Source organism: Aplidium turbinatum, chromosome 12 (assembly GCF_918807975.1).
Source record: "Aplidium turbinatum chromosome 12, kaAplTurb1.1, whole genome shotgun sequence".
NCBI classification, from domain to species: domain Eukaryota; kingdom Metazoa; phylum Chordata; class Ascidiacea; order Aplousobranchia; family Polyclinidae; genus Aplidium; species Aplidium turbinatum.
The window spans coordinates 14,627,726-14,643,560 of NC_137483.1; positions in this window are offsets into that span (position 1 = coordinate 14,627,726).

Genomic DNA, 15,835 nt, shown 5'->3' on the forward strand with positions numbered 1-15,835 from the left:
AATTTGTGCTGAGTTGAAACCTAAGTTCTACAAGCCAATTGAAATTCCATTGATAAAAGCTACGCAACCTATGGAGCGCTTAAGCATCGATTTCAAAGGACCTTTACCTTCTGCTACGAATAACAAATACATTCTGACTGTAGTAGATGAGTACTCTCGATTTCCTTTCGCCTTTCCTTGTAGTAAAGTAGACACTGAAACTGTAATCTCGTGCATGTCTAGTCTTTTTGCGATGTTTGGTAAATGTGGTTATGTGCATTCGGATAGAGGTGCATCGTTTATGTCTAAGGATTTTGTGTCTTACATGTACAGTTTGCGTATTCCTACCAGCAGAACCTCTATATACAATCCACGGGCTAATGGCCAATGCGAAAGATACAACGACGTAATTTGGACTTCTGTAAAACTTGCTTTGAAAACTCGAGATCTTCCTATTTCTAAATGGGAGTGTGTTCTACCTGATGTTTTACATTCTATGCACTCTTGATTATGTACTGCAACAAACGTGACGCCACACGAGCGATTTTTTAATTTTCAGCGTCGTTCAAGTCTAGGTCTTTCCATACCATCTTGTGTTAAATGTCCTCAAAAGGTTTTATTGAGACGACACGTTCGTGCTAGCAAGTATGAACCGCTTGTCGAAGAAGTGGAAATGACTCATGCAACTCCAAACTACGCGCACGTTCGTTTCGCGAACGGACGCGAAACCACAGTGTCAATTCGTGACATCGCTCCAACTGCTCGTGGTGGCCTTGACGAGTCGACTCTTAGTTTGCCGGATCCCGGGAGTCCAAACGAAGGGATAAACAACCAGGGGCGCCGGAACGATTTTTGACTGGGGGGGGGCAAGATTACGAAAAAAGGGCACTTTTGTTTACTAAAAGGCCAATTTTTTTTCAAGTTTTAAGATAAAATATAATGATAATCCGGTATACAAAGAAGGGCACCATGCTATGTTATAATGATGTAACCTACTATCAAGCCTTAAAGCAGCCTGCGGCCATGGCCGTTAAGTAGTGCTTGAATGAACCGCCGGTGCTACCTCCTCAGTCGGCCAAGTTTGGCCGCCGGTCTCTTCTAGCCAATTATTTAATTTCGCAATAGAATGATCGTGGATTAACTGTCGAAAATATGTAGTATCAAAGAGTGATGCAAAATTACGTCAGCGCGTCATAATCGCCACTGTGACATTGTGCGGGGAATATTTGTTATTGATGGAATATATCCATCTGCGATCGCCAGCGCTGTAAGTCCTGTTTGTAATTCCCGACGTTTATTTTAACAAAGTTTTAATCCGAAGTGCTAATTTACATCGGCTGGCAATATTGTCGTTTTTATGTCGATTCGATGTTGTCGGACATTGAACCGTTGTTAAAATGGAGAACTAAGTTAGTTGACATCAATGGGAAAAACATTTTTTGATCATATTTTGCAAAAATTATGCTTCTTTTAGTAATGTACATCATTGAAATAGCTAAAACCTCAATTGCTAAGGCAACAGGGATCAGATGTCAGCAGATGTAACAGAAAAAATATTTCGCACTTGCTAGTGCATCGTCAGTTCTGATAAAGGGCAGTTAAAGCCTACAAGTAATATTTTAATCATTGAAATACTTATTTTATTACCTTGCCGTCATCGTCAACACGTGTCGAACGTTGTTTTTCGTTCGGTTGCTAAAAAGAATTCTAGGGGAGTGGCGAACTTCTTTAAAATCAGCCACATTGGAGACAGTGTCGTTTGAGTAGTACTGGATTACAATCCCGATAAAGCAGTTATTGCGTGGTGCAACGATTCTATTGCAGGACGTCGCCCAGGCCCAGACTTCAACAACGCTAAGTGATCATTTTAGCATTGTTGCAAGTTTAATTCTATTTACTTGTGCTATCGTTATTTTTATTTTGTATTTTGGCCTCCAAGCACGCAGATTTGGCCGCCGAGAAGGAGCTCCCGGTAGGCCACGATGGCTGCCGAAAAAAAAAACAACGAGTTTTAAGGCCTGTACTGTGTTGCAAAATTTTGTGCCGTAAATATTATTTTGAGGCAAAAATGAAAGATTATAATTAGGCTAAAAGCGAATAGCAGAAACTGTTATATTGCAAAATGTGTAGTAGTATACATGACTTTAAAAGGGCACCATTGCCCCCCCTGCCCCTCCATCTGCAGAAAATTTGAGGGCAGGGGGGGCATTCGCCCCCCCTGCCCCCCCGCTTCCGGCGCCCCTGTAAACAAACCACCTGTGGAATTTCCCGAACAAAAAACAACTAATAATGAGCCTGTCAATGAAGACGCACCTGCCCCGTCTTCGGAAATTCATATACCGACTGATTCCAGCGAGCGCCCCATGCCCCGGCGCTCATCACGTTCAAGGCGACCGCCAAACAGATTTGTAAATTAATTAAATGTATTTAATGTATTAGCGCCTTTAATTTTATGTTGATCCTTATTGATAATCCATGGAAAGGGTGAATGACATGTTATTGCTTTAAGTTGCATTGTAATTTACGTTGTTGCTGATTGCTTTGTTGCTGATTGCTTTGTTACGTTGCCTTAAGTTCCTTTGTTGTTTTTACTGGTGTTTATTTTCAGTCTGATTTCAGTTTGCAGTTTATGTCGTCAGAACAATCTAGCTGCATTTTAGCGTAATAAACTTCTTAATAGAGGAATTGTAGAATAGATACAGTTACAGTTCACTACAGTTACAACGGGCGCAAAATAAAAGGTTGGTTTGTTCATATCCCAAGTAGCAAAGATTGGCGTCTAGCCAGCTCCACGCTAGCGAAGTTATTGGCGACGCGCCAGCGATAATCGCCAGCCAGCCGCCACCGATCTGCTCATCGCATAGCCGGCGTAACGCTGGCGAAATTCGACAATAAAGTCGACTGTGCGTAAGCGCCTCGATCGCGAAAGTCGCTCAAGTTAGTTAACGGTGCGCTGTCTGTACGCCAACGAATTTCGCTAAACTTACTGGCACGTTTTTGCGGCTGCGTGCGCTGTCGCTGGACTGACGAATGTCGCCCTACTGAAGCCCTTTTTTTCGGCCACCAGCAGCAGCTGTTGTTTGCGAAATTATCAACACAAAACACTAAAACTTTTTGAAGCATTTCGTGTATTATTTGTCTTTTTGTGGTTAAAGTCAGACGCAATTCAAGAATGTAAAACAACGAAAACAATGAAGATTTTTAATATACTGTCTTACCACAGCTCCATTTTCGTAACACAATGCTAAAAAATGTTTCAGTAATAATGAATGGCGGTTTTTCTGATCATTTGTAATACAAATAACAGAACAATTTACAAATCCAAGCCATGTGAGAGCAAAGCTAAAGACTATAACATGAGATTATTTGTAAAAGCCCAGCAGCTGTTAAAGTGAATTTTGACAGTTTTCGCAAAACAATAATTTTTAAGCAAAAAATTCTATTAAAAAAAACTTTCTTGGTTTTCCAAACTATAATGAGTTTGATTAAAATGTTTGCTTGCAACATTTACCTTAGGCCTAGGGTAAGGGGTAAGTAAAATTTACTCCCGGTTAGAAACCAATTGTGTACTACATACGACAGTATCATAACTATAAGCATATATTGTAGGTATTGCAATACGTCAAAATCACAGCACTGGAAGAAAATACACAGCAACATCAAGAACACTACCATTGCTTCCACTGTACTCTGTGATGTAATAAAGATTAATACGAAGCTAGCATGGAAATTCAAATTAATGAGTTTTTTGTGCTGTCTGGCTTTGAGGGTTGCCAGCACGGCAACCACAATTATAGGGAAGGGCACCTGAACGACGACCATAACGCATATTCGTTTGCACATCTGTTGTGGCTGTCATGCTGGCAACCTTCAAAGCCAGATAGCACAAAATTCAAACCCTCATAACATACCATTGCATGAAAAAAAATGTAAATCCACGTATGATACATGCAGTATACCAACAATCATGAGTGATCATTGCGTTCCGACATCCATTAGGTAAATATAAAAAAAAATGGGAACAGGTCGTTTTGACGCCAAAGAGCTTTGGTTCGGGTTAATGTTAGGGATTAGGACTGGCGGCAAAACACCCCTCCGAAAACACGTTTGAATAACAACATTAAACATATTAATTAAATGATTCATAACATTAAACTCGACTTCACTACAAGAATTAATATTAGTAAATAGACGGCACAACAGTGTTTGGCAATAGCTTGTCGGGATAAAATTGTCCCCAAATGCAACCACTGTACGAAGGAAGCAAACTGAATTAAGAGGCACGCAAAAATAATAATTCGCAGCAAGATGTTAAAAGAGAACACTAAAAGGTCAACAAACAATCAAAAAACAGATAGCGTTCATGTAGCGTCCGAATTTTTATCTGCGCCGGAAGTTTTGTTTGCCCTGTTCTTTTTTTTTCATTTCTGTCACCAGCCGCCTTCAAATACCGCTTCACTGCGGATTTGATAACTTTGTCCGTCGCCTTGGCTTGCCTTCGAATCACATCTGTAATAATACAATATGAGCTCTATGTGAAAACAATTTCGCTCACAACAACAACTTAATTACACTACTAACTCATTATTAGGGATCGAACCGATGGCAAGTATCCTTAACCTGCATGAGGACATGAGCGGGGTTCATTACAATTAAATGTACTGTATAAGCCCCCCTATGACGTAGCAAGACGGGTAGTAATAAAAAAAATTGTAATTAGGAAACGTTCAAATATTACGTAACTCCTTCGACGGGGGGGGGGGGGGGTATGTAAAGCGTTATGTTAGCGTCACATCGGTGGGGGAGGGGTTTAATATAATTCATCAGTGATAAACTCGGCATTATTGAAACATCTTTTGTGATAAGGTGCTGCTGAAACCCGTGTTTTATCCTGCAACAACAACCACGCATGTGATATTGGGAAGGCATGGCTAAATGGTAGAAACTGATATATTACAGGACGTTGTCACATTTTAACGTTTATATTACAGAAAAATATTCCATTCCTTGATAAATCTTCCAATTTCTGAATCCTCAGTTGATTTGATTTATATTTAACTTCCATTCATAAAAACAAAGAAGCCTGGCATTTTCCACCATCGTATTGTAGTATGCATGGTGTTAGCAATAACATTGCAGCACTTATTACTGACGGTAGCTCATAAAACTACATAAAACTACGTAAAACGATTTTGAAATTTAAGGATAAGATCATTTTAAAATCGTAAAACTACTTAAACTTAAAATTTAAGTCTTAAATATACAATTATATAAATACAAACTTACCAAATAACACTTTTTTATTTTCAGATCAAGAAAGGTAGTTTTTTCGTTTTTTCCACTCCAATTAAACTGAGCGGCCAGATCGTCATTCATTAAAAGTCGCATAACTCTCCACACAGTTTCGGTACAATCGTTTCCTCCAACCGTTGTTATTTTCCATCGCTGTTAAATGAACATCCACACGTTACGCAATAGTCAGTTTAGAACTGAACAAGGTAACAAGCGAAGTCTAGATCGTGAACTCAAACCAAACAACCACACGTTCTATATATTGGTTAATCGTTAGGTTATTCTTTAAAAATCATCATAAATTGGTTTAATAAACATGATTCTATTTTACAAACTAAGTTATTTCTGCACACAAAATGTATGTGGAAGCGTTTAGAGCAAAACAAACAAGTTTTAAAAATTGAAACTGAGCAGTTGAATAATTAAAAGCCCAGACAGCAAAATCTGTCATTTTTACATTGGTTCAATGTCCGCAGACGTCACATCAATGTAAAAATGACGGATTTTGCTATCTGGGAGGTTCTAATCTGTTTTGAGTATGATTTACTGTAGTTACCACCTGCAAAGCGAAAACAAACATGTAACTAATATGACAACAGTTACTTTATAGGTGCAATAACAAATATTTTGTCAACACGTCATGTTAGAATTTAACTGATCGGTTGTTGCATGACATAAGGCTGGTGTAGCCATGTCGGAATAGGATTGCATGTACCTATTCCGACATGGCCTACCGCACATGTAGCTTGTGGCATAAACGTGTAAGTTATAACAAATGAGTACAGTGACTTACAATGGCTGCCAAAACATCCGCATCTTCTTCTAACTTTTCTTCCAGATCAAAAAGAGAGCGTTTGTTAGCTTTCTTAAATCTTCATGTAATTAAGGTTAAAACACAATAGACTAGGACACAGTTCCCTCTTTCGACACTTTCTTACATGCTGTAGGCGTAACCGGGTACACCAAAATAAGTGCAAAGTAAGCTTTACTGTACAGCAGTCTACCAGGCTCTTCAAATCAGATCAACCGCGTGTTTGAAATGGCACGTGACTTCAATCAAGCGCAACTAAACGGTATAATCAAGCGCGAAGCTCGGCCTTTCGTACGAAACCAACACCATCTGACGAAACTCGACGGCGCGTTGCCAGCGGAAAGCGAGTGAAAATCGAAAGCGCGTCTCTCGCTCGAAAGTCGACGGCGCAAAGCTATCAGAAAACGCTCTTATTGGCGACATCGAAAATCGTTAGCTGTAGGACAGCGCCTGACTGGCGAATATCGTCATGACTTTACAGAAAAAAAATCATGACGATATTCGCCAGTGAGGCGCTGTCCTACAGCTAACGATTTTCGATGTCGCCAATGTGAGCGCTCGCCGCCCTGATGACGCCAGCTGCACGCCGACTATTGCTACCTGGGATGGTAGCACGTGTATTCAGTGTTGGGCGCGATAACTCATTTTTCAGTTAATCGATAACGATAATCGATAAACAAAAAATGCCTAAGCGATTACGATAAACAATAAATCAAAAAAAAGTTAAGCGATAACGATAAAATTATCGCCGATAATGTCCGATAACGATAATTTGTTTCTTGATTAGCGCTGCCCCATCCCATGCAGCACGAACTGTTTTCATCAACATGACGAAAAATCGAACAGTAAAGGGACAAAACTTTTTGTAAGTTATGCATGAATAGAATCGCAACAGCGGCAGTGGGTATCGAATCTTCAACCTCTTGATCCAGAATCAAACCATTGAGGTAACCGCCGTGCTTGTAATTATATCTTCAGATAGCTACCAGTTGGATGCTTTATCAATTGAGTTACACTGCCGCTTACGTGCAGTAGGCAAAATAATTAAATCAAATGAAAATACCACAAAAAATTCCAAACTTTGTATTTTGCTTTCTGCTTAAAGGGCTGTTTACAGCAAAGTCAGCAATAATTGAAAAAAATCCAAAAAACGCAAAATGCTTGAAAATTTATCAGTAATCTTAATCGTTATTGGTAGTAAAAATGTGCATACTGTGAAATCCATCAAGCTTGTCAAATTAGTCGTGTTTGTTTTATAACAATAACACAATTATCATAATTTACTGATAATTTTAGATAATTTTTTTGTTTTCTTTGTGAATGCTATCATTAAAGCAATGGCAGAACGCTGAGTTGTTGAGATAAGAATTACATTATAGGCACTGTATCAGTTGGAATAAAAATATTTAATTAAGGTAGGCTATGTCGCATAGGTAAATGAGAAAGGTTATACTGTATTTAGATTCAATCTGTATTCAATTTTAGTTTCATTAACTAGGTGGCTACCAAAAATATTTCTTTTCATGGTCTTTCCACATGTGTGTTGATCGGAAATAAAATTTATCGGCGATTATGGGCGATAGTCAAATATTGTCTTTGGCGATAACGATAAACGATTACTGAAAAAATAATTGAGCGATAACGATAGGCGATAAAAATTTATCGCCGATAATTATCGCCGGTAAATTATCTCCAATAATGCTCATCACTGCGTATATTGTACCAGTATAAACGTAATGTAAAAGTACCACGCAGTAAATACAAATTGTAATATAATGTTTTATGTGCCCCGAAAATACTCAACAGTAGGCTGTAACAAATCTGGCAACTTTACTGCCAATCAATAAACTGCTGCAAGCTTCACATGTATGAGTTGGGTACTGGGCCATGGTGAAGGTGGGATGGCGCTGCCGGTAAGGCGCTCGCTATCCAATCATGCAATCCTGGCTCGACACTTCGCTTATGCTGGTTGCTGACAAACACCGCTCACCTCTACCTATAGGGTGTAATAGATTGAGTGGCTGAAGAAAGGCAGCCGAGAGAAAGAAACTGGCCACCCTGCTCTCGTTAGTGCCGAATGCTTAATTAAATGAGAACCTTATCTTCTCATCTCCCGGCCCCGGTGCTTGGATTCAAGTACCGTTACTGGGTCATGGGAAAGTACCGGGTTATAATTTTATCTATTGTTACGTCTTTGGTGAGATTTTGGAGGTTTTTAATATGGCAGTGGCTATTTGACCGGCGCCGGTCTTTGAATCTGAAACACTATTTGACCAGTCATGACGTCACTATACAGGCAACTTTTTCTTTTTCTCTTTCAAAGCAAAAGACGAGAAGCCGGTATATAAATTCTAAATTCGACAATTTTATTCAACTCGATCTGTGGCGAGTGCGATACTTTGCCGGCTTCTATTCTAGAGGGAATGAGTTCGATACTACCCGGAAGCATTCTTTTTTTTTTTTTTAACTAAATTTTGACCCGAAGTGCATTTTTTGTAGTCAATGTTTATCTTGAGTTGCCTAAAGCCCAATTTTTTATGTCTTTTCAAATGTGAGTAATAAAGTTAGAGTTTTTTTAATTTGCTGGAATTTGAGAATTTCTCTGGGTAATTTTCCGTTTGTGGCGGCCGGTAGGCACTGTTCTTTCTTTTTGATAACCGCTATGTATGAGCTGCTATCCAACCTGTCTTCTTCCTAACTTTCGACTCAAGTTCCACATGTGTTGAGTGAAGATTGATGGTATATTGTTAACAAGAGACGGGTTCAATTGTGATGTGGAATAGTCACTTCACACTCTTATTACGTCCGTCCGTTAGATTCACACATCGTAAAAGGAAGACGAAACACGTTTGTAAAACACAAGTTAGAAAAATAGAGAAAGAATGACGAGAGATTGTCGCTCAAGCGTGACAGTGCATCGCAATGATGACGTCACGATTGCGCGACAATCTGTCACAATACGGAGACAGATAACTTGGCCATAATTTCGTGAACATAGCAGCCTCCAAGATGAATATTACAATATCCATCTTCCAGAAGATTATTTTTGCCTAAACGAAATTACTCAACATTGGCCATACCTAACACACATTAAACATAATTGCAATGTCGCATAATATTGTCGTATAAATAACATACATAGTCATGTAGATGAACCTGTAGTCCCATACTGTTATCTGAAGGTATTTAAAACGGACCATGTTTACACGACATCATTAACACACTATAGGCTACACAAGGTTATGCAAAAACAAAGTTGTCATATGAAGATACAAAATTAAATGTGAAAGAATGAATAAGATGCTCAGCTTAGTCACAGGTATCACAAGCAAATTTGCTGTAAGCGATATTGGCGTAATTCAAAGTGACAATATGTACTTGATAAATACATACGGTTCCAGCCAGACTGTATCTATTTAATTTGTAAACAGCCAACATAAGCATCATACATCACACAAGTCATAAACAATTAAACATTAATAATAAAATGAACACATTTTCTATGAGTGACGTCCCTTAACGTCCATACAGACTCACGATTGAAGTGACCAGAGCCACACAATTGAAGATGTTCTTTTGTTAACAATATACCATCAATCTTCATTCAACACATGTGGAACTGGAGTCGAAAGTTAGGAAGAAGACAGGTTGGATAGCAGCTCATACATAGCGGTTATCAAAAAGAAAGAACATCTTCAATTGTGTTAAACGGGATGTCACTTCAATCGTGAGTCTGTAGTTACCGTACCCATCTTCAATTGTGTTAAACGGGAGGTCACTTCAATCGTGAGGCTGTAGTTACCCATCTTCAATCGTGAAGCTACAAGAATTGTTTTTTGCTGGTGTTGTAAAACGCATATTGCTGGCCAACCGAAGCGGCCAAAGAACAGCAATCGAAAAAGCGAAACCAGATTTTCAGCTAGAGAAGTCACTAATTCTACTGTGGGGCAGTATAAGCACGGTTACTTTATACTGTCTGAAGCGGCTGGGGAACGGTCACCAGACCAACAAATCCGTCGACGATCGAACTGTCCGAGGAGAGCAAGAACTGTGTTATTCCACCGACCACAAGACGAATCGCGCGACGCCATTTTGAAACTGGATCACGTGGACAAAGAGTGTGACGCTTCTCGTAAGGGCAGTGGTGCGAGGACTATTTCCTGCCTCTGGTCAGTGTGTTACTTATTTGATTGTGTATGTTATCGAGCTTTTATAGCAAATTTGTGTAGCCTACTGCAATTTAGTAGTAAAAGTTAATTTGTTGATTACCGTACATATTCCATTTAATAAGTTACTGAAATAACTATGAGTGCCGCTTCCCTTGAGGACTGTCTGTGGGTCTCGGGCGGGCTGGGGAGTGTACAGGGGCTGGTCCGCCGCTCTTTGGTGGGGCGAGGTGGATCTGTCGCGGAGAGTGGGGCCACCGTAGCGCGGCTTCCGGTGAGTGGACCAGTAGTACAATCACAACTGCCCTCAGAGGTCGGTAGAGAGGAGGTTCACCAGGAAGTGTTAGGGCTACAGAATGACAGGGAAGCCCGTCAACGAAGGCGTCAGCTACTTAGTGACATCTGTGCGGCCACGAGACAGCTTGAGGAATTGAGAACTAGAGACCAAGTCTTACAATTTGAATCACAGCATGTCAAGGCTCTAGATTGGAGGGTTAGAGACTTTTGTGCCATTGCGCAGAAAGAGGACGCCGAACCCCGAGTCGCCCCCGAGTTTGAGATTTTGGTGAGGAGATGTAAGGAACGATGGGAGGAGCTAACAGACTCGCTCCCAGTCAATTCAGCTTCCCTGCCAAACATAACAATTGGGGTCCCTCCCTCATCTGCAGGGAAAAGCAGAAGGTCTGCGCATATTCTAGCTCAGATTGATCTGGAAACTCAATTAGAACAGATTCAAATTGAGAACCGCTTAGATGAGGCGCGAGAGACAAGGAAATTGAAGGAGGCCCGGGAACAGGAAGCCCGAGAAGAGCGTAAGCTGGCCAGAGAGCTGAGGGAATTGCAAGTGCGAGCAAGCTTGCAGAAGCAGATGGCCATGTCGGAATGCTATACAGAGAAGACATATAGCTTGAGGAGTTATCGCACGCGGGATTCCAAGACGAGCGCCCAGGTGAAAGAGGGTATCCATTTCAATGAAAGCGAGAAACCAGCTGTTTCAAAAAAGGCCCCTAACGCAGTGTTGTCTAAATTCTGTGCCCATATGGAGGCTGCTAACGAAGCAGATAAGTTAATGGCTCCTAGCTTGAATGTACCTGTCTATGAGAGACCTATTAGACCTCCGCCAGGATTTACTGGTACTACTAGGTATATCCCTAAGGGTAGTGCAGTCCATGATGGGTATTATGGCTTACCCCTGCATGAAAGTGACGTGATGGCAAGGAGAGAACAGCAACCGCCCCTAGCCTACGACGGAGCGTGCAAAAAGGCGTCAAGGAAGGACTATCTTGACATGGCCTCGCTCATAAAATATGACGGGTTTTCTATGCCCTTTATTGTTTTTAAAAACGAGATAAATGCTTTGTTAGAAAAATGCCCATATGAGAATATGAGACTGAGCTTGATTAGAGCAGCATGTATTAAAACTGCTGCTCAAGACATAAGCTTGGTGATCAGTAGCACCCCAGGTTACAACGAAGCAATGCGTGCTAATATGGCATTGGAGCGTTTGTCTTTAAGATTTTCTGTTCGCGGCGGTTCTAATTCTGAGGCTTGTGTTAAAAGTATCTGATTTGGGCCGCGTGTGTCGGGGGCTGACATTACTGGTTGGCGCAAGTTTCGGGCAGAATTACTAGATTGCCAAATATATGCGGCAGCATACAAGCGGTTGGACTACCTTGAAGGGAAATTTGTCTGTGATCTAGCTAAACGTTTGCCCGTTTATGCGCGTCAACGCTTCATTGATTTCTTAGGTGATAAATTTGGTTGTACGGCGGACCCTTCCTTTGATAGTTTGTTGCAGTTTGTTATTGCGGAAGAAAATGCGAAATCAACCGACTTTGGCGTTTGGTTAATGAGTGAGGACCATAAGTCGAGCAATAACCATTCTTTTGGTAAGTCGGAGAGTAAAAGGGACGCGGGTGCATTTTAAGTGAAACATACGGCGGCCAAGGTTGACGGCTATGGTAATATAAATTCCGCAACGTCAAAAACGAGTGTCTCGTTGTGTGAGTGTTGCCTTTCGTTTGGTGTGAATGTGGATCATGGTTTGGAGGTATGTCATCGTTTGCAGGGTATGGCTGTGGCAAAGCGTGAAGAGTTTTTCTACAAACATTGGCTCTGTTATAATTGTGGAGGAAAGCATCGGGCTAGAGATTGTCGCTGTGCCATGAACTGTGATCAGTGTCAGGATGCTAACTATAAAACGCCGAAGCATTTCGCTATGTTGCATGAATGGGTCGTTAATGATAGGCCAGCAAACAAACCAGTTCCAAAGAAGGTACGCGAGTCCGCTGTGGACAAAGTTGACAAGTCTGCGGTTAATAAAACTGGAGTTCAAGGTAGAGAAAAATCAGTCTCTTTGAGAAATGTGAAAGTGACACCTTGTAAAGTTTTAAACCGAACAGTTGCTGTGAAGGTCATAAACCCGGCAACTGGCTTAGAAAAGTTGGTGTACTGTCAGCTTGATTATGGATCCCAGATAACGCTGGTATCAAAATCTTTGTGTGCAGAGTTGGGGTTACAGCCCTATGAAAACATTTCCTTTACCATGAAAACCTTGAACGGTGATGCGAAAGTTGATACTGGTTTGGTCAAATTTATGGTAAAATCGTTGTCGACTGGTGAGAGTTTTAACATAGATAATGTTGTTTGTTCGACGCCATGGAGCGATGACATTGAAACCTTGCCCCATAAGCAAGAATTGAGTGGTTACAGACATTTTGATGACATTAGTGTGTTTGAATTAGAAAATCGTCAGACTGTGGACATTTTGATAGGCGATGATTGTCCATTCTTGTTAACTGTGCTTGAAGAGCGAGTTGGTAAAACGTTGTATGAGCCGCACGCTATAAACACACCGTTGGGATATCTAGCCGGAGGGGGGCGGTCTCCTCTCTGTTCGGACAGTCGTGTCACAGTCAGGAAAGTGCAGGTTCGCGATGATCTTGAGAACGTGAACTGGTTAAAACGTGAAAATTTGACGCGCGACTGCATTGCGGATGAATTAAGGCAGGAGTTAAAAGAGGCCACGCTGGCAGATTCGCGGCGTAGCATGTCACTCGCTGATAAGTTTTGGGGTCACTGGACAGATTTCTACCTACCTAAGTTGCGGGGTCGGGGAAAATGGAGAGACATCTGTCGCAATTTAGAACCCGGAGACTTGGTCCTGGTATGGGATATGAACGATCGGCCTAAACGAGGGGACTACCGAGTCGGCAGAGTGGTTGAAATTTTACTGCAGCATCGAAAGGGTAAAGAGTTTGTGAGAAGGGTGAGGGTGGCTGTGGTAGCATGGGACACTAACACAAAGAAGTCGCACGTTGAAACCGTGCTTCGTGATATTTCTTGCATTGCTCCGGTAGAGGGCGCGCGGGCACGCACTGCTGTGCTCGCTCCAGTTGGTTCGGGCCCCCCAGATGGACGTTAAGGGACGTCACTCATAGAAAATGTGTTCACTTTTTTTATTAATCTTTAATTGTTTATGACTTGTGTGATGTATGATGCTTATGTTGGCTGTTTACAAATTAAATAGATACAGTCTGGCTGGAACCGTATGTATTTATCAAGTACATATTGTCACTTTGAGTTACGCCAATATCGCTTACAGCAAATTTGCTTGTGATACCTGTGACTAAGCTGAGCATCTTATTCATTCTTTCACATTTAATTTAGTATCTTCATATGACAACTTTGTTTTGTATAACTTTAGGTGTATGGTGTGTTAGTACTGTAATGTCGTGTGAGCATGGTCCGTTTTAAATACCTTCAGACAGCAGTATGGGACTACAGGTTCATCTACATGACTATGTATGTTATTTATACGACAATATTATGCGGTATTGCTATTATGTTTAATGTGTGTTAGGCAGTGATGTACGCGCATACAAAAAATATTGACGCCGTCAGCGCAAACGCAAACGTTCGATAAACTATACGCCGCATGCGTCAACGCAACTTGTAAAAAAAGTTGACGGCGTCAGCGTTAGCGCATACTCTAGCTCTAGCGCATACTCATTTTGTTTGCTAGGTGCCAAACATTCACACGGTATAAACCACTCGAAACAACACACTTTTAAAGCCACTTCGCGATTTCTCGTTTCAAGAAATTATCTTTTTGGCCGAAAGGCACATCTGGCATTGAAAATATAAGTTTTTGCCTTTCGAGGAAGAGAGCTTAAAATACTTTTCCATGTAGGGCCATGGATTTGTATTATCATGCTCCATTTCACTTAGAGATTAGTATTACCGTAAGTTATTCCCTGAATACAATAGTGTAGTGTAAGAAACTGTACCATATGCCTATCAAGAAAATTCTAGTATTATACTAACTGTCGCTCCTAGTAATATACTTACTGTCGCTCCCTAAAAATCCATTATAAAAAACACTATTTTTAAAATGATTCCGTTTGAATAAGACTAATGTTGCTTTTAATGCCATAATTCTCTCAGTAAGCTCTATTCTTTTTTCTGATAAGATTTTTAAAAAGTGGGTTAATGGAAGACAAAACTGCCAGACACAAGCAAGTTTAGATTCTGAACTGCACAACTCTTTGTTATTAGCATTCAGGGATAGTTAGCATTACTAGTGTTATTAGCAGTAGGCTACTCAAAAGCCTCTCACAATTGGCCCCTGGATGCATGTTTTGCTAAACTGCTCATCAAGTTACAAAACATATATAATTACATAGGCTACTTACGCAACAGAATGTATAAATTGTCAAGTAAAAATTACCTTAGCTTGATAGCCTACTGTATGTAGGCCTACACATTACTACGCTACATAGCCTACAACAAGAATAACCGGAAAATTAATGTACTACATATAACATACAGATACAGAGTACAACATCATGCAAGCAATCACGGTCGGAGACCAAATATTTGAGTTTGTTTAGATACATAGGCTGCACTGCTCATTGCCTGAGAAGTTTCTGATTTGCCCCAAAATGCAAGACTTAACTAATATAAATTAAAGTGCTCGCAGTTGCTTACAAACGCCTTCAACACTGCTTGACTAAAAAAACTTCACACTACGAAGCCAAGTCATTATTTACATTTTACATGGAGCGACATTACCAACCTACCTACTTGCTTGCTTACATTACATTCCTGTTCTGAGCCGTAATTTACTAAGTAATTTCTCAGTAGGCCTAAGTTGTTTTAACTAATTCTTTCTTTTTTTCTGCAAGACTTCAGTCTCCACGTGGGACTCTAGCGTCAAAGGCAGTAGTGCGATATACAAACAAACTCCAGCTGACTTAACAATAGATGACACTGTGACACAACACTAGAACAATGGGCAATTGCAAGACGTCAACATTTCGCAGTTTGACAAAAAAAATTGCAAACAACAACTAAGACATTAAAAAGTATGCGTTGACGCTATGCGCTAAAAAACCGCGAAAACTTTACGGCGCATCCTCAAGCGCAAACTATCCAAAAAAATGTGGCCGCAAGCGTTAGCGCAAACAAAAAGTCTACGCCGCAAGTATGCGGCGTAGAATTTGCGGCGCATACGTACATCTCTGGTGTTAGGTATGGCCAATGTTGAGTAATTTCGTTTAGGTAAAAATAATCTTCTGGAAGATGG